General features: G+C 40.1%; 1 protein-coding gene across 6 annotated transcripts in view; it reads left to right on the top strand.

Annotated features, from left to right (window-relative positions):
• Window positions 1-20,196, top strand: part of ROR1 (receptor tyrosine kinase like orphan receptor 1) — a 475,328-nt gene that overhangs the window by 264,769 nt on the left and 190,363 nt on the right. The window lies entirely within an intron of this gene.

The raw sequence follows: 20,196 nt of genomic DNA, 5'->3' as shown, positions 1-20,196 counted from the left end.
CATATGAATGTGCATAGTAAGATGTATGGTGTAGATAATTTTGGTCTCAGCAATAATTACACATTTCCTAGGCCTCAACTACGTGTCAGATTATTTACACACTTTTTTTTTAATGAAAGTTCAGCATGGGCAGGCATCACATTTATTTTGTAGATTATTCTCTCTAGTTCCCATATATAGGGACTGGCACACAGTAAATGATCTGTAAATAATTACAAAATGTTCTAATTTTGTTATAACATTATGCTTTGTAACACAATACAGTTGATATCATTCTATGACCCTGAAATTTCACCTCTGGGTATACAAGCCAAAGAAATTCTCATATAGTTCCATAAGGGAACATATATAAGAATGTTCATCCTAGCATTGGTGGTGGTAGCTGGGAATTGGAGACAATCTGGATGCCCATATGTGTGAGGGTTCTCCAGAGAAACAGAACCACTAGGATATGTATATACTCTCTCTCTCAATATAGCTAGCTAGCTAGCTAGATTGATTTATTTTAAGGCATTGGCTCATGTAATTATGGAGGCTGACCAGTCCAAAATCTGTAGAATGGGCTGACAGCCTGGAGACCAGGGAAGAACCAATGCTGTAGTTCAATTTGGAAGGCTCTCTGCTGGTGGAATTCCTTCTTGCTTAGGGAGAGTCACCCTTTTGTTCCATTCAGTCCTTCAACTGTTTGGATGAGGCCCACCCACATTATGGAAGGCAATCTGTACTCAAAGTCCACATCTTTAAATGTTAATTTTATTTGAGAACACCTTCACAGAAACATCTAGACATTGTGGGCCACCCAAGTCAATGCAAAATTAGCTATCATACCATTCCTGCAAGATTAGATAGGTGTAAAGTTTAATGGATATAGACCCTGGGGTACTGTATCATTAAGTGTCCCAATAGGGAAGAGATGGCCTGTTCAAGAGAGTTCGGCTGAAAAGCATTTAGCAAAGATACTGCTTATGGTGGTAGATGAGGTTAAGGGATCAACAGGGACAATAAATCACCCAAGGACTATCAAGTAGGGAAAACCCTTATCACCCCTAGGTTCAAAGGATAAGGGGAGAGAATGATGTAGTTGGAGCCTAAAGAGACCAGAGCCATAGAGGGAAGGTGACCCAACAGAAGCTGGCTGTGACCTTAAAGAAACAGACCTACTGCCCAACTCTCAGTGAGGCACAGAGAGCAAGAAAGCTTGCAGGGTGGCAACCTATTGACTTAACCTCTCTTTCTTCCTCCCTTCAATCTTTTGTTGGTGCCTCCCACTGGTCAGACACAACTGGGAAGAAGCTAGTAGGCCTGGGCTCTGGCAGATGTATCTGTAAAGATCATCCTTGGGTGCACAGAGGTAGGCAAAGAATGACTAGATGGCCCAGAAAGGGCCAAGGACAAAAGGCCAGCATAAACAGTATGTGGCAGTTAGAAGTCAGGAGATAGATGAGCTTTTAAATGACATGGATGAATCTGAAAGTATAGCGTGCAGCAAAAAAAGTTAAGAGACAGAAAGAGATCTAAAACAATTCCAGTGATAAAAATGAAAATACATCCACATAAAACTATAATGCGCATTTGCCAGAGAGTATTTGGGAGCAAAAGCATACCCGTCAAACCCTGTGTGATGACTGCCTATGGTAGAGGAGAGGAATGTGGATTTAAAGGGATTAACCAGAAACACAAATAAGAAGGGGTCTTTCATGGACCAGTGTTGATAATGTGCTATGAATGAGGGGAGGGATTATCTCAACCCTCCATATCAAAGGTCCAACTTTCACAAAAACTGAAAATGTAGTTGGTAGTAATTTCTCGGAGATGAGGATGAGGCAGCTAAGGCCTGAGGAGCTTGAGGAGCCAGCCTGAGGTGATGAAGGTAGTGGGAAATCCCTGGAGGAAACGAGCAACTGGAGCCATCCTGGGTGCAGACCCATCGGTCACATTGCCATGACCCCGCTTCCGTGGGACACCTGCCTCATGCCATGTAGCGGTGTTAAGTGCTCTTCGTCTTCATGCCCTTTCCAGGCAACCAGTGAGAAACTTTTGGGGTTTGAGGACTTACTTTAGAAAAGTACCACCACTGGCCTTGTACGTATTCTCAGCCAAAGCTTCTGTAAATGGAGTCCTTTCAAGAGTGGGAGTGATCAGGTTGGGCCTGAGCAGACACATGCCTCAGCTGTTATCTGCAAGGTCGCTTTCAATCTCTTGGCCTTTTCCATCTGTTAGCAGGCGTCTCACTTGGTTTACATTAAGCTTGGAGAATAAGGTTTGGGTTTAGCTAGAGGGTGGATGGCTTTGGCCACCTTTTGGCTCTGAAAGAAAAGGCTGAGGGGTTGGTCTTAGCCACTTTGGGGCTCTGTGTAAGGGGACTGAGGAGCACTTGCCCCTCAAAGGATGCTTGTATCCAGGGCCAAAGGGTTGTCTGTCCACAATCATGGTCCTCACCCCTGAAGAGCTCCCCAGGCTAGATTTCCAGGACAGGGCATTTATAGGAATGGCCCCACGAAAGCTGTAGTTATCACAGTAGCAGATTATGAGAGGAGGGCAGATGATGCTTTTGATTCTGGGAATCATTTAGAAGCAAAAATATATGCCTTTGTGGATCCCTCATGCCACCACACTGGAGAAACCTGCATCAGTTTAGAGTGATTAATAACAACGATAGTAGTTAGAGTAATTATGAAAACTACTACCATCATTTGGTCATTTATTCTATAGGAAGCCGGGTGCTCAAGGTTGATGTCTGTCTTCTCATTTCCATCCTCATGACAGTCTTGCATTTTACTGATGGGGAGACCAAAGTCAAACAGTAAAGCAGCTTGCTGAGCCCAGCATGGAGCTCGAAGATGACTCTGGTCCTGCAGCTCCCCCACCCTCTGCTCTTTCCTCACAGAGGTACTGCCCCAGTTCTGGAGGGCTAGTCTGTGCTGGTGCTGGGACCAGGTGATGTGAAGCTGGAGGCTCACAGAAGGTTGAAACTTCACAGGTGGTGCTAGGTGGAACCTTCCTGAATTCAGGATCGATGCCTGTCTTAAAGACCAGGATGTCTGCTGGGATTGTTCTCTCCTCTCCTTGCCTGGAGAGTGATCCTACCCTACCTTCTGAAAGGCCCTCAGAAGAGAAAGGTGTTCATGCAATCACACAATCAGGATAGAGATATGCCAGGCTGGGCTGACAGGCCCCTGCAGGAATGACTCCATTTGCAACCGGTGTCTGAATGTGACTATGGCCCACTTTTGCCAATTTGTTTTCAGTACTGTGCTCTCGCTGACTCCCCTTTGGTTTCCTCTTTTAACAATGTTTTGTCCTAGTAACAAAAGACACTAAAAGTAAAAACTAAAAATCACCATCGTAATAATCCATGACAGGCACTGTCACTTGAAAAGGTTAAGAAACTAGTTTAAGATCCCACAAGCTAGAAAATCGAGGAGCAGGGAACAGAACCCTATTCTGTTTTCCTTCAAAGCCAGGATACTTTCTGCTTGACCACATTGCCTGTAAAGTGGGGATGGTAATAATAGTTGCCCTGCTTGCTTTGCAAGCCTGCGGTGAGAATCAAATGAGGCAGTAATTGGGAAAGCACTCTGAAAATTGCAAAGCACTATATAAATATATGGTATTATTCTAATGTATCACTGGCCTACAAAAACACTGCTCCAACATTTCATTTAGGAGAAGACACACCAGACCATTATTCAATAAGATAACACCACATGTGATCCTTTTATCATTCAAGGAATGTTTATGAAGTCTACAAAACCAAAGCCATTAGGAAGGTTTTGTTTTCTGGGTAGGCTCAGTAAACTTGGAGCCTGCTCAAGCAGTCTTTAAAGAGCCAGGAAGTTAAGCTGAAGAGACTGCATTAAGCGTCAGAGAATTGGATGTCCTTTCACAGACTCAAAGAGTTTAAAATAGATGCTTTTGATAAATTAGAATGTTCCTAGGAGTTGCTTTCAGGGAGTTAAATGGCAATCTCTTTGGGACCAAAGGGAGCTATAATAATAATACAAAATAATAACGATGGTAATTACAGCCATGGGAGTAGTGGGAAATGTATTAACTATCTAATCAGACTTCCTGGTTAACCACCTACATAACCTGGGCAGATTATTTAATCTGTGCCTTAGTGTTCTTACCGGCAAAAATTGGAATAGTAAAAGTACCTATCTTGTAAGGCTGTTGTGATGATTAAATAAATAACTGAAATAATGCCTGGCACATAGTAACCCCTTAGTGAAGGTCACCTCATGCAATTATTATAATTTATTAAGCACACAAAACATGAACAACACAAGAGGAGAATATTAAAGATACTAAATTCAACTGTAATGACTAAGAGCTTCCAATGTGCCAGGTAATATGCTCCACACTTTATAAATATTATCACTTTACTCATTGTAACAACCACCACAAAGAGATTTTACGACCCTTCATTTCACAGATATGGAAGCTGAGGTCCAGAGGGCAATAGTCTGAATTGCTCTCTAAGAATTCTTTAGTTTTTGCAAATTCCCCAAACGACCAAAGCCTGGCAGCTGGTAACAAGTCCTCTGGTCCTGGATCTGGTTGATCCTGAGGATGGGGAGAAGTACTGTCCAGTGTCCTAGCACGGCCCACATTGCTGAGAGATGGGCAACCAGGGGAAGGAAGACCCCTCTAGAAACAATGGCTAAAAAAGTTAGGTTGGCCTTTCCACACTTTTTCAGGGTTCTAGGCTGATCTGTGATTATGTTCCCCACTTTGGGCTATTCTTGAAGCTGCTTTGAAACAGATTTTAAGTTTTAAAAATATTCAGTAAGGCAGGAGTCTGGGGCTGATACTTTGCAATACCTCAGGATTTCCAACTGAGTTGATACAGGATGATATTATATCAGAGAACAGCTTTAAAACTTCCTATAACTCTTCCAAAAAGAAAATGTCCTGTTTTTTTGCTGTCATGGTAAAGTGGAGTAAGTTTGGCCTGCAAGGTGCAAGAGACCCCAGGTCTGAATCTGGGCTCTGTCCTCAAGCAGCTGTGTGAATTTTCATGTGATAAGCACAGTTTCCTCATCTATGATGCTACCTTGCCAGGTTATTGTAAAGATCAAAGATCAAAGAAGATCCAGAGGGACCCAAAGTACCCTATCCCATGTGGCTCACTAAACTATGGTTTAGTGATTACATTCTCTTAGCAAGTCACATATAATCCTTTCTAAACAATTTGGTCTGTTCATTAACAAACTCTCTGTCTATGTGCCCTATAGTTCATGAAGACCAGGTTGAAACATGACATTCCCAAATTTGCTACAGAAATGAGATCATTTATATGGAATTGCCTAGCTTAATGCCTGGGACAAAATGGGCTTTCAGTTAGCTGGAATGAATAAGAGTGGCCAAAAGGTAGGAGAGAGGGTATTGAGAATGTTGTCTCCCAAGGGGTCCCCAGATTGCTCTAGGAAACTGAAACCCAGGGAAGTCAAAATGGGAGAAGAAGGAAATTTTTCTGTTTTGGGGCCTGTATACTGCTGCCCCCTCTGCCCTAAGTATTTGCCCCCTTGGCCATCCCCAAGCCAGACCACAGCCAATCACATTCAAAGCTTCTTGTCCTCAAATGAGTGCCATACAGAATAGGATGAAATTAAGTGCATGGTGATTGCCTTGTGGCTCAGATAGAGAATTGTCCCTGGCTAAGTCCACATTGGGTACTAATCTTGTAAATGCCATTAGGGTCTCAGAGCTAGCTGCTCCTGCTGACTTCATGGTGACTTTCTTTTTATCAAACATAAATTCCCAAAAGAGTTCCCATACAGAGAGCCATTTAAGGGCTCAGGCAGTCTTCAAAAGTTGGTTTGGGGATGCATGAGAATGCAGCCTCTCCTGGAATTGCATTTAGGATCCTGATTTAATGTGTCTTTTAATACTGATGTTTCTTTTTGTCCTTTTCCATGCATTGGATAGCTGGAAATAGATATACAAGATGAAGTCTCCTTGGTTTCTATAGGCACACATTTTCTATCTGGCATTGTCATCTCATTAACTGTTCCACCTAAGTGAATTTTCCAACTAATTGAAGGATTCTCTATTTAATGCCAAATGGTTTGCTGTTTAATGGAAATCTTCCCTGATGGATTGCCGACACACCTCTGTCTTACTAAAAAGGTCTACCTTTTCATAATAATGCATGGTCATCATTTTGAGTTATTGGATGGTGTTGGTGTAGAGTACATACCCAGGGTCTGTTGAAATCTGTACTAATTGCCCTGAGCTGTTAAAGTTTTTGAATCCTTGGGTCTCCTTTCTTCCTCCTTAGAGTACTTTCTAGTTTATCTGCCTACATCTCCTTTCCTGTTCTCAATTTGTTGTGTCTAGTCAATTCTAGACTGGAAGATCTGATAACTAAGCTTGTGAAAAGTGCATTTAAATAGCTTCTGAGTAAAGATCTTTTGAGCATTTCTAAGGGTAAACCTTCAATGCATAAATTTATGTAGGTTCACTAAAACAGAAAGAGTTCTTACTTGGACAATATTTATGTCAGATATTTATTTACCTAGTCTTCCACATTTGAGTCACAGGAACCCAGTCCAAGTGTTGACTGGGACCTCCAAGTTACTACTACCTAAAGTGGTTCCTTTAAGTGGGATTTTTAAGACCTTCAAAAGATTCATTCCATCATTTCTTATTTACTGCCAGGCCCTGAGCTAAGCTTTGTCTGTGTAGACAGACATAGCCCCTACCTTTGGGATTCTTTGAGCCTAGGTGAAGAGAAAATATAGAAATAGAAAAGCTTGAAAATGGTATGAAGGAGTGTATATAGCTCAGAGTATACTACAGTATCCATACAGCTCAAAGAAGGGAATGGAGTCTGCTTAGAAGGATGAAAGACAAGAGGAGAAAATTTGCTCCCTCTCCACCTCCCTCCTTTATTTCATTTATTGTCTTTCTATATTTCTCCCATTCTTACCTTCCATTTATTCAGCGCCAGCTATATTCTTTGCACTGAGATTGCAGTGGTGGATAAAACAAATGTGATCCCTTTTCTAATTTGAATATCAGAGAATGAATGGGGAGGAGGAGAGAGGGATGAAATGGGCAGCCCAGGAAAGAGAGTCAAGGAATGAAGAGGTAGAGTGTTTGGACTGGTAAGCTGAATTTTAGCATGGCCAGAGTTGTGGGAGATAAGATGATAAAAGTCTTGGCTTGCTCTGCTGGGGGCTTTGAACTTACCTCATGTGCGATAGATAGATGCCCAGTGAAGATTCTAACCAGGAGGTTCTTACAAAAGTGTGGCCATATGGCAGTGAGTTATGACATGGAAGAGGGCAACATCATGGAACCAAACCTGTACCATCTAATAAATTATACATAATTTTCAACTTTACTTTTCAGCTTAAATTCTGGGTTTTCAGCCTCAATTCCCCAGAATTGCTCAACAGCTGCTGTTATGCAGATCTAAGCAATCAGGACCTGTAAGAAGTATGAGAGGCTGCCTGACTCTGGGAATAGGCTAATAGATGAGTCAGCCATGGTTTTGCTATGGAATGATTCAAGTGGAATTTATTAATGACTGAATTACATCCCATGTTGTCCTGGTTCTTAACCCAAATCATGAGGATTAAATGAGATAATGAGTGTGAAATTCTTATGCCTGACCCATAAATACTAAATAAACAGCAGTTGTTTTTAGCCATGTTTATTCCACTTTGTCACGCTGCCTGCCAATTTAATGTGCTTGCTTTTTATTTTTTTAAGGTAGGTGGACTCTCAGCTTATCCCCACTATTCTGTTAGCTCCTCAATTTTGGGGACTAGGAATGTTAATTAATCTTTGTATTATACTGACTTTTAATTTAGATTATTTAACGTGTCACATCCTGATCAGTAATGCAGATACACATACACTTGCTTTCAAAGAGCAGCAAAAATTCAGTTTAAATTTATCATTGCCTTTCAACTGGAGGAAAATTTGAGGTTAGTGCTCCTGGAGGTTTTAATGAGAACAACATTCTCTGTGCATTATCAATGTTCCTCAGTCCTCACTTGGCTAGAGCAACTACCTCTGGCTTCAGTTAGCTATTTACATTCCTCTATTTTTATATAAATTGTGCTATATTAGCATATATTTCACACTGTGACCTAGTGTTTCCCAGACTAAAGCCAGGCTATTTGTACATTAGTCAACGTCAACGGAAGTAAAATTGCAAATTGAGTACAGACTATAGCTCTGCTACATTGCCCACTCTGTCATGCTGAAATGGATCCCTTGTTCTAAGAAGATTTGCTGTGAAATACAGTCTATTTACATTAAGAAGACCTCTGTATATTTAAGGCATAATTGTTTCAGGGCCTTGAACTGCAAGACCTGAATTTTCTTTTCTTGTATCTTTTCTCTAACAATGGTAGTCAGAGATTTCAAAAAATAATAATAATAATAACAAATTGGTCCTCATTAAAATGGAGCTGGAAATGGTTTTCTGGTAACATGCTTTACAAACAATGAGAGAATCTGATTGTAAATCAACTCCAGGACCCAGCTGTCTCCAGGTCCAGGCTAGGAAGCTCCAGGATAAAAGGTAGTCTGTATTTTTATGGAAAAATAAAATATTTTTTTTACTTCTGTAACTGATGAAGTGCTTATCTTGTCATAGTATTTTAGAGTTGGAAGGAATCTCAGAGGTTATTTAATCCAGCCCCTTCCTGGAATAATAATTCCTTCCTCAGTATCTCTGACCTATGGACATCTAGTCTCTGCTTGAACACTTCCAGCCATGGACATCTCATTCCTTTTTTAAAAAAAATAGTGTGGTTAAATAATGCACAAATTAAAGGAACCATTTTCACCATCTTTACGTATATAGTTCAGTGGTCTTAAGTTTAGTCATACTGTTTTATAGACATAACCATCGTCTATCTCTAGAACTTTTTTATCTTTCCAAACTGAAACTGTACCCGTTAGACAATAATGCCCCATTCCATCCTTCCCCTCAGCCTCTGGCAGCTATAATCTGACTTCCTGTCTCCATGAATTTGACTACTGGTGATACCTCATGTAATTGCAACCATATTGTATCTGTCCTTTTGTGCCTGGTTTATTTTGCTTAGCACAAAGTCCTCAGTGTTCATCCTTGTAGTATGTGTCAGAATTTCCCTTCTTTTTAAGGTTTAATACTATTTCATTGTATGTCCAGACCATATTCTGTTTATCCAATCATCTGAAAATGGGTACTCGGGTTGTTTCCATCTATTGGCTATAATACCTCTATGAACATATGTATGCAAATATGTCTTTAAGACCCTGCTTTCAGCTCTTTGGGGTGTATATCCAGAAATAGAATTACTGAATCATATGGCAATTCTTGAAAACTGGCAATTTAGCTTTGCCAGTTTTAAATTTTTGAGGCACGGCCATACCATTTTCCAGTGGTGGCACCATGTTACAATTCCATTGGTAATGAGCAAGGGTTCCGGTTTCTTTATATCCTCACCAGCACTTGCTCTGTTCTGTGTTTTTAAACTCCTTTTTAAACAATATAATATAATTGTAAGAGTGTAGACTTTGGCTTTGGAACCTGGCTCAGCCTCATACTGATTGTATGAGTTTGGACAAATTATTTAATCAACCTCAGTTGATTATATTGTAAAATGTGAATAAGGAGCTGCTGCTGCTGTTGATTAACCTTATATAATTATGAGGATAAAATGAGAACTTTCCTGTAAAAAATAGTCCATTGTCTGAAAATAGCAGACTATCAGTAATTTGGGTTTTTGTTTTTGTTTTTGTTTTTGTTTTTGTTGGTGGTCATTGACCAGTCCATTCTATTTTGGGACCTACTCTGTTAGGTTATCTTCTTTATTTTCTTTTTTTTTTTAATCTTCTTTATTTTCAATTAAAACCTATTTTGATGTAATTTCTATAACTTGTGGAACAGTTGCCTACAATTTGTATGTCTTGATTCTGTTCTTTTTTTTTTTTTAAGATTTGTTTGAGAGGGGGAGAGGGGGAGAGAGAGAGAGAGAGAGAATGAGAGAGAGAGAGAGAGAGAGAGAGAGAATGAGCATGTGTGTGCACTAGTGTGGTGGGGAGAGGAAATCTTAAGCAGATTCCAGTGCTGAGTGCCGACCCCTGTGTGGGGCTTGATCTCACTATTCTGAGATTGTGACCTGAACTGAAACCAAGAGCCTGACACTTAATTAACTGTGCCACCCAGGAGCCCCCTGATTCTCTTCCTTGCAGCGTCACAGAATAAACCATATCTTCCTTCCACGTATCATCTCTGATATTTGAAAACAGCCATCAGTTATTTACTAGTCTTCTCTTGCTTTGAGCAAACATTCTTCTAGATTCCTTCATTGTTTTTAAGGATGTAGTGTCTACATCTCTTATCATGTGTCTCAACTGATTCTAGACTGCAGTTTGTCTCAGAGAATAGAGTGACTGGGAATTTCATCATCTCTCCCATTCTTTTGGCTTTGCTCCCTAACAGTGATGTCCATACGGAAGAACGAATGTGTGGATATTGGTGAATCACTTCAACAGACTTAGCTATCCCTCATTTCTTTCCAGTGTTTCTTCCTCATTGCTCAGAATGCCTCATGTCTATAGCACTTGCTTTTTCTTCAGTTTCAGATCAATCTTGCCTCATTTCACCTCATCTCCATTTGTTTTTTCTTCCCTAGCTGTCAGCCCCTTAAGAGGGAACAGGTAGTCCCTGCTCCCATATACTTCCTCATGGTCCCACCAGCACACAAAGGACACAAGGGATGTATTTTTGAGATAAAAGTGAGTTGCGCTCTTAGATATAGAGCTGTGTATTCTGACATAGTCACAGGATGCTTTGAGAACATTGGCTGGAATATAGGTCTTTTCCATTGTTGAGATGAACACCTGAAGACTTGCCTAGGAAGAGATGGGGTGGGAGGGTATTTTGGCTGAAATTCCAAGGAGCACTTTTAACTTGGAGCATCAGACAGGATAGTCTAGGGAGGGCTTGCTTCACCCCACCCCACCCTGTCCTGTAATTCATTGACTCTTCAATGCCAAGCTAAATTGCCAGTTTCCAAATTTGCCCTTAGGTGGATGAACGGAGTGCTGTTTTTGAAACGACTTGAGCAGTTGAAAGTATTCTGCAAATTTCTGATTTACATGCCTGACTTATCTAAGTGTCTTTTCTTTATGTGCTCTTTAACATCCAAGAAGACTTTTCTGTTTCATCATGAACCTTTTTACCCTGAAAAACAAAATCCCAAAACCTCTTTTCCAGAGAAGGGAAGTTGTATTTTTGTCAAGGATAAAATATTTGAATGGCATTCTTTTCTAGCAACTCAACTGTGTGTTTTAAATCCTAGTTCCTCGTGTATCAGGTCATATGTTTACATTAAAAAAAGGTAAAAGCCAGATTCTCTTCCTGTCTTTAAAAACAAAAAAAGTGACAGGGCAGGGGGAATAACTCACTTTCTTGGCATTTTAATAGAGTACCCAGAATCCTCCTAACATAAGGCACTGTTATAGTTGAAAGGCATGTTAAAACTGTGTGTAAACTAAAAACCCTATCTTTAGGACAGGACTGATAGATTCACTTACAATCAATATAAATGAGCTTTATGGCATGGGTTGTGTGATTTTTATCTTACCCATTGAGAACATTCAGAAATATTTATCTGTAGTTTGCAGCCATTTTTCAAATATTTGGGGTGGCCAAATTGCTGACATACAGCTAAATAAGATCTTATTTTGTAAGGTCAAGGCAATGTAGTCATTGCTTAATTTGCCTGTTTGCCACATATGCATTTGGAATGATGCCATGCATGCCTGGTGATAAGCACCCAGCACAGGCATTCTGCACCTGGTGGTATAGAAAACCAGCCAATCACCAGTGAATGAATGGCAGATAGAGACAGCTTGTGGTCACCTTTGTCTCCATGTCTAATTTGGGCTCTGGTTGGTTTACCTTGCTACAGATTTCACTTTTGTTACACTGTGATTTAGTTGCTATATCCATTGACATCTGCCACCTGGGGAAGTTTGCAGACATCAGGAATTAATGCCTTTGAGTGTCTTTGAGGTAAAGAAAAGAAGACCTGGGAGTGTCTACACAAAAAGGGACACCCTAAGAGGGGATTATCAGTAGCTATTAGAGGTCTCTAAGCAAGTTAGGGAAGTCAGTCTACCATCGCCAACATCATTATCATGAAATGTAATGGCCATACTCTCTTCTGTATCACCTTTCTTGCCTGGCTAACTCTGCATCCCACATTTCACATTTCAGTGTGGAGAACATGATATGACAATAGGAAAGGAGAAAGTGATGTCTGTCCACTGTGACCAAAATTCTCTGACCTTATATTTTAACATTGTAACTTTTGGAGAGAATTTCTTTTTGTGATGTTTTGTGAACTTTAAAACAAAAAACAAAAAACAAAAAACAACACAACCCTTGTAGGTGTCAGAATTTGAAATATAAGTACTAGGTGATACCTAAAATGCCCAGAGAACTGAGCAAACATCCCTCTGTTGGTTAATTATGTCATGAGGATTTCTGCTCAGAGTATCTGTGTTTAAAGAGATGGAATCTATACACATATTCTAGTAAAAAGGGTTTCCTTAATGATGGTTTAAATAGAGGTCACTGTAGAATAGGGGACAGCATCGCAGGTTCAAGTCTTAATTGGCCCCTTTTTAACAATGACTTTTGATATGTCACTGTCTAATCCTTAGTTTTGTCTCAGTGAAAATGGGGATCCTAACTCTTCAATAAATGTTTGCGAAAATATGTGTAAATGTGTTTTGGAAGCTTTCACTGATATAGGAAATATGACTAGTACGGTTATCCCATTAGTGTTGTATTTGCTGAAGTCCTCCTCCCCCACTGCCTCTTCCTCTTGCTCATTCCCATCATTGCAAACCATTAGGAAAGGTCCTGCACTTCTGACTCGTGTCCTTTTCTGCCTGCCAGTCAATGAGATTCAGCAAATATTAGGTATCTAATAAGTGCCTGGCACTGGAGGATATAAAGATGAGTACTGAAAAGAAGCAAAATGAATGTGCAGCAGTATATAATGAACTCTTTGTAGTTCCCTAAATTTGTTTAGCTCCCTGATACAAAAGAACCTTTGTCTGCCTAGCTAATGTCTACTTGCTCTTGAAGACTCAACTCGAGAGTCAACATCCCTTGACAGTCTTTGATGATCAGTTCTATTACTCTCCCATCCACACTCATGGTGCTCTTCCTTTGGGGTACCAGAATGTACTACACGTACCCTTGAGAGAAACACTCATCATACAAAAGAATAATCATTGAGCACTCTTTATTTTTTAACTCTCTCATTTTGCACGTGCTATAAAAATTTTAAACTATGAAAGGATATATAGTAAAAAGTAAGTCTCCTCATCCCTGACCTGCAGCCCCCAGTTCCCCTCCTCAGATGTTGACATTACCCAACTTTTGTGTATCCCTTTTATAGCTATTTTATACAAATACATATCTAAATAAGGTTGTCTATTTGTACATATAAGAATATGTATATGAACACAGCATATGAATGCATATACATGTTATATACAATATAATATATACTCACAAATACAAGAACACATAAGCATTTTTTTCTTTTTATGCAAGTGTTATTTTTCTCTGATATGGTCAGTACTTTGATTTTTATTTTTTTAATAAATTAAGGTTATATTTTGGTGAATTTTCTCCCAAATCAGTACATACAGAGCTTCTTTATTCATTTTAACAGTCATATCATTTTCCACTGTAGATTTTGGATAGGCTATAATTTATTTAACCAGTCCCTTGTTGCTGGATAAGTAGGTTATTTCCAATGTTTTTCAGTTGTAAACAATACTACATTGAAAATATTATATAAATGTCATCTCATACATGTTAGAGAACATCTGTAAGATACATTCCTAGAAGTAGAATTGCTATTCAGGGCATTTGCATTTAAAATTTCATCGACTAAAAACAAAAACAAAAAAAAAACAAAAAAATAAATAAATAAATAAAATTTCATCGACTGCCAACTTGTACCAACTTATACTCCTACCAGTATAAGGGTGCCTGTTTGCTCGTGTCCCTCTCAATACAGTGAGTTATCAAGTTCTTTTAAATCTGGTTGGGAGAGGGGCACCTAGGTGGCTCAGTTGTTGAGCATCTGCCTTCAGCTCAGGTCGTAATCCTGGGGTCCTGGGATGAAGTCCCATATCTGGCTCCCCACAGGGAGCTTGCTTCTCCCTCTGTCTGTGTCTCTGCCTCTCTCTCTCTCTCTCTCTCTCTGTGTGTGTCTCTCGTGAATAAATAAAATCTTTAAAAAAAATCTGATTGGGGAGGAACAACATCTCATTGACATTTTAATTTATGTTTCTTATATTGTCAATGAGTTTAGTATGTTTTCATGTCTTTAAAAACCACCTATATTTCCTTACCTGTAAATTGTCTATTCATTTCCGCTTACCTCTTGCATTCTTAGATCTTTCTCCTTGCTTATTTGTAGAACTTTTGCTTCCTATATCATGGCAGCTAGCTCTTTGCCTTTCAAGTTGCAATAATTTTTTCTTCCTGGTCTCTCATTTGTTTTTTGATATTATTTTTGCTTTTTGCCTTGTAGAATATTTTTAATACAATCAAATTGATCATCTTTCCCTTTTTTTAAGGCTTTTAAATTTCGTGTCAAGCTTTGAAAAGCCTTCTTCATCCAAGACTGCTGCATAAATTTCTCCTATGTGCTGAAGGTATACTTGCTTAATGGGTCCCTGCAGCAACCGTTCAGCACAAGTGAGGAAGGCCTTATAGTAGATGGTGTCATGGTGTGGGACCTTGACTGTGAATTCAAGGGAGAGGCAGAATGACAGAACCCATCAGACTGCTTCTCTCTCCCAAACGGTTCCACTAGCCACAATAAATTCCCCCAAATACCTTGGTCATCCCTGACTGGAAATGGATAACCACATTCCATATGGGGAAGGTTTACATCTTCTCTGAGCAAAGCAGCTATTAAGAACATTCTCTTATCAGCCAGAGATCAAGTAGCCTATCTTGGTGGGTGACACACATGAGTGAACAGGCCGCCCCATCCATCATGTGCACAGTAGCATTGGTCGTTCCTGTTCACTGCAATTGACTAGAAAGGCCTCCTGAAATGCTGCTGTTTGACAGTTCTGGGAGGAGGAAAAGCCATCCTTTTCACAGAAGAGGGGCTCTTTGGTAAATCCAAAGCAGGGTCTTGCACTGTTGTGAAAAGTTCCCAGGCCTGCAGCCACAAATGCCAAGACTGCTTGCTTAAAGGCTGCAGGTAGAATGACATTTCAGATGCAGCTATCAACCCCTGGGAACCAACTCAAACTGTTTTCATCAGGTTTGAAAACCAAAACAGTCTCGGCAGATTGATGGTAGAAGAGAACAGTGACAAAATTAATTACAGGCAAAATTATTTTTCTTACTGATAAGAGCAATTAATAAAGTATGTTGCATGAGAGGATGACCAAATCGCCAATTTTGAGTAACAGTTGCTATTCGTGGAGCTCTGGGCTTGTGGATATGGAAGTATCATTCCTTCCAGATCATTGTTTGAAAAAGATCCTGTACTTTTGCATCTCCTTCATCTGATCCAATGAACCACTGACCAACAGCCCTGCCAGACTGGGGTGGCTCACTCCCACAGGTGGTTCTCCATGGCACTTTACAGTAGTGAAAGCTCCTCCCACATTTGTCTCTTATTTCTGAATGCACAGGAATATTTGAAATTTGGTCAATTTATTTAGTGAAAAGACCGTGGACTTTGGAATTTGCAAGACTGGATTCAAATACTGGCTTCTCTCTCTATGGCTTAGGCTGGTTCCTCACTTCACCGAGCCTTAGTGTTCTTATCTTTAAATAGGCATCAATCAGTCATTCAATGAATATCTATTACCCACACATAATTCTCTGTAATCACCCCAAAACTTTGTGACAAGCACTTATCTCATGAGTCAGTGGGTCAACTGTGTGGTTCTTTGATTTGGACTAGGCTAAGATCTCCAGCACATTCTGTTAGCCAAAGCAAGTCATAAAGGCCAGCCCAGATTCAGGTTGGAGAGGTAGACTCCATCTCTTCATGGGAAGAGCTACAAAAAGGTGTGGGTAACAGGAAGGAATGAATTGTGGCCATCTTGCATCCTACCACACTATGTTATACTAATAAATGTAATAATACATGGAGAGGGCTGCTATTACATCATGTATCCATTCAGAAAACATTTGCTAGTGCCTATTCTGTGTGCAGTGCAACAGTTGATGCTGTATGTAATGTAGAGATAAGTAAGACTGCCTCTCTAGCCACAGGAAACACACAATTTTAGTAGGGAAGCAGGCGAAAGCAATTGTTAGTTTAGCTTACAAACCGTAACACGTCTTAAGAGAAGACTAGATGAAACACCTTGGGACCTCAGAAGAGGGAGAGATTGAACTAAGGGGTTCTGGGAAGGGATTCTTGTCCCAACTTAGGCTCTGCATAATGTTTCCCTCTATTTAATTTTAATTATTGATCTCCTTAGGCTATCAACAATGACATGGCACAGGAAACCCAGTCCAGATGGGCAAAAGCATTTTAAACTGGAGCAATTTGAGGCAAATTAAGTATTTGAAAATTGCCAGCCATCTAGATCTTCCACGCCTAGGCTAATACGGCTGAAACAGAACCATCTTACTATCTTGTAGGATAATAGTAATCCTCCTAAATTTACCTCTCTGATTAAAATAATTTCCACCAATCCAAGAGTCCCTCAATTCCATTATCTTAAACACTTCATTTCCAGGGCCAACCAGAAGGTAGAAATTACACTTTCAATAGGTCTTTTTTTCTGAAAATAGTTCTTTTTAAAAATTTTACTCCTCACTCTATGGAACTTTGAAATGATTGAATTAACAATGTGGGAGGAAATTAAGAAAAAAGAAAACAACAACAAAAAACCTTACAACTGGGGAAGAGTCTTCACTAGGCATGTAATAAAGAGTCTGCTTAGAGCCAGGGCCGGGTGAGGGAAGACGACTGCTACCTTCTCCTGGCAGTTGACAACATGCCAGGGGACCTTAGGCAAGTTCCCTGACTGAGTCTGGGTTTCTTCAGCTCCAACCAGGGTATGATTATCTCGGGCCTTGATCCTTTACATGTGGAGTCATGAGCTCATGTCTGTTCTGTGTACAGACTTTCTTAAAATGAAGAGTGCTACCTAAACACAAGGTATCTGTGTTACTGTAAGGTGCTTGGAATCTTAATAGCTTTTTCAACTGCATCCTAAGTGGGCTTCTTTTTGTGAATGCTGTAAGTGGCTGAGAATCAAAGCTGAAAAGGGTTTTGTTTCTTTCTCCTTCTATGTCTAGGATAGGATGACTGCATAGGTTTAGAGTGTCCCCAACTTACCCATTTGGGAGGGAGTTCCACAAACAGAATTCCCAGCCATTGAGATCCTGTGTAACATAGATACTGGTTGAGACAATATTGTTTCGTTCTTTACAGGATGATAATTTTGCTCCTAAAAGAGCAGTTGGCTGAATCATTGGTCAACCAATTAAGAGAAGTTGCAAGTTAAATAAAAGTACTTGGCTTTGGAAGTCATTCGACAGGTACTAGTTTTGTTCTTGATTAATACGCATTGAGCTGTCTCAATATTGAAATTGCTGACCACTTTGGAATTTTACAATAGATATGAGATAAGGTTTAGTCTGCCAATTCCCTTTCCTCTCTATTCTTAAATTGTATTAAGTTTATCAGTTTAGTTAAACCTTTCTGTGTTTTTCATTTTTTTGCAGGCATATCATAATTTGAGTTTCTCTAAACCGGTGGTTTATAGAAGACTAGTGCTAGGGTGGTTATGTAAGACTCACTTAGGGAGATTTGGTAGTGTAGGAATAGGGGTCCCAGAATCTGGATTTGTTTAACATGCTCCCCAACTGGGTTTGGAATCAGTACATTAAATGCCCTTCAAGCTATATCTATGGTAAGCAAAAAGAAATTTCACTGAATAATGATAACTGCTACTTTACCTTTTGCTGGGCGCTGAACTCATGTCTGAATATTTTCATAGTTAATCATCACAGTCCCGTGAGGTCATTACTCTTATGCCCATTTTATGAATGAAGACCTGAGGTTTAAAGATATGAAGTAATTTGCCCAAGGTCATAAGCTAGTATGTGACGGAGCTGGGATTTAAACATGTTTGATGGGATCCCTGGGTGGCGCAACGGTTTGGCGCCTGCCTTTGGCGCAGGGCGCGATCCCGGAGACCCAGGATCAAATTGCACATCGGGCTCCCGGTGCATGGAGCCTGCTTCTCCCTCTGCTTGTGTCTCTGCCTCTCTCTCTCTCTCTCTCTCTGTGACTATCATAAATAAATAAAAATTTTTAAAAAATTAAAAAAAAATAAACATGTTTGACTCTCAGGCAATGTAACACCTTTCATCCCTGTGCTGTGCACCCTCCCATCTGGCCTCTTCGGGATCATGTAGAGACCGGGTGGGGTGCAAAGACAGAATCCTTGCCCTCAAGAAGTCAACTGTCTAATCAGAATGATAGGAAGACCACTTACTGATGGTCAAAGGATGCATAGACCATAGAATTAAGTGCAGTAGAAAATTAGAGTAATTCCAGCTATTTTTTTTTTGTCTTTTCAACAAAAAACTGAATATCACTGAATTAGCAGATTTGTTTTCCTGTTGAATTGCATGATTGTATTGCTGTGATTTAAACATAGAAATAACCTATTTAAGGTTCAAACATGATGGGGCACCTGGGTGGCTCAGTGGGTTAACCATCTGCCTTCAGTTCAGGTCATGATTCCAGTGTCTTGGGAAAGAAGCCCTGATGTTGGGTCCCTGCTGAGCAGGGAGCCTGCTTCCTCCCTTTCCCTTTGCCTCTCCCCTCCGCTCATGCCCTCTCTCAAATAAATAAATAAAATCTTTTTTTTTTTATTTCAAGCATGAGAAAGGTTTTATTGATGTCAGTGTTATACTATTTCAAGGAGATGAAATTTGTGCATGAAACCTTCTGGTTTATGTATTCTGTTTCCTCACTGGTCTGGCTGGAGCAGAAGTCATTTAACCCGTGCATAGTAGCATGTTGAATGGACATTATTTTCTCTTTCCAGAGCCAGTTGTAAATTAGAAAGCTAAAAGGAGCTGAAAATTTGGAACCTCTTAGGTTAGACTAACCCTCCATTCCCAGCAGATATTTACATTGCTAAGAAGAGAAAAGCACATAGAACCCCGACCCGGTCAAAGAATTGATTTAGGAAGTGTGCAGGGCTAAAGTCAAATCACTAGACTTGGGAGAAGCATTTTCTGCTTCTAGTAGAAGCCTTCTTTTATTTTTTTATTTTTTTTAAGATTTTACTTATTTATTCATGAGACACACAGAGAGAGAGAGAGAGAGGCAGAGACACAGGCAGAGGCAGAAGCAGGCTCCATGTAGGAAGCCTGATGTGGGACTTGATCCCGGGTCTCCAGGATCACACCCCGGGCTGAAGGCAGCGCTAAACCACTGAGCCACCAGGGATCCCCAAAGCCTTCTTCTAGTAGCCAAGTCCTGCAGGCAAAGGAAGTGATGTGTTTATGGCAGGTGGGACCCACCCAGTATAGAGTTCTTAGCTCCTTATTCACTTTTTGAGAAAGATAAAATCCAGTTTTATTCAAAGGAGGAAATTTGATTATCCAGGTTCCTTGTGTCCATCTAAACATCTGGCTCTCCATAAAGGTTTGTTACCAAGGTTTTTGGTCAGGACAGGATCCTTCAAGACTGCTAGTTCCATTTTCCCCCTACTCCTACTTCCACCACACATACACAGCATTTATCATACAATCTTTTAATTCTTTGTTTACTTCTCTGTGCTTCTACCACACAGTGAGCTCCATGAAGTAAGAAGTCCTTATCACCTAGCTAGCACTGAGCTGATCAGAAACAGAGTAGGTGCTCAATAAATTTTTATTGAGCATTGAATGAGTGATTCAATGAACAAACAAATATATCAAACTCTGGGTGAAAGTAAAGAGTTTTTGAAGAGATTCTTAGTGGCCTTCTGTTTTTCTGAGCTATATGCTTAATGCACTGTGCCTTTGGGGATCCCCCAGCATAATTTAACTTTGTTCCCATTGTGTGTGGAACTTAACCAAGATTTCATTTGTTTTGCAAGAGTCAAGAGTCATGGCATTGGACTAGGAAAGCATCTTTCTTGGGTCTCTTTTTTCTTCTGAGT

The sequence above is a fragment of the Canis lupus genome, chromosome 5 (assembly GCF_011100685.1).
Source record: "Canis lupus familiaris isolate Mischka breed German Shepherd chromosome 5, alternate assembly UU_Cfam_GSD_1.0, whole genome shotgun sequence".
In the NCBI taxonomy this organism is placed as follows: Eukaryota; Metazoa; Chordata; class Mammalia; order Carnivora; family Canidae; genus Canis; species Canis lupus.
The sequence above is the reverse complement of the archived record's forward strand: the minus strand, read 5'-3'. Positions and strand labels throughout refer to the sequence as shown.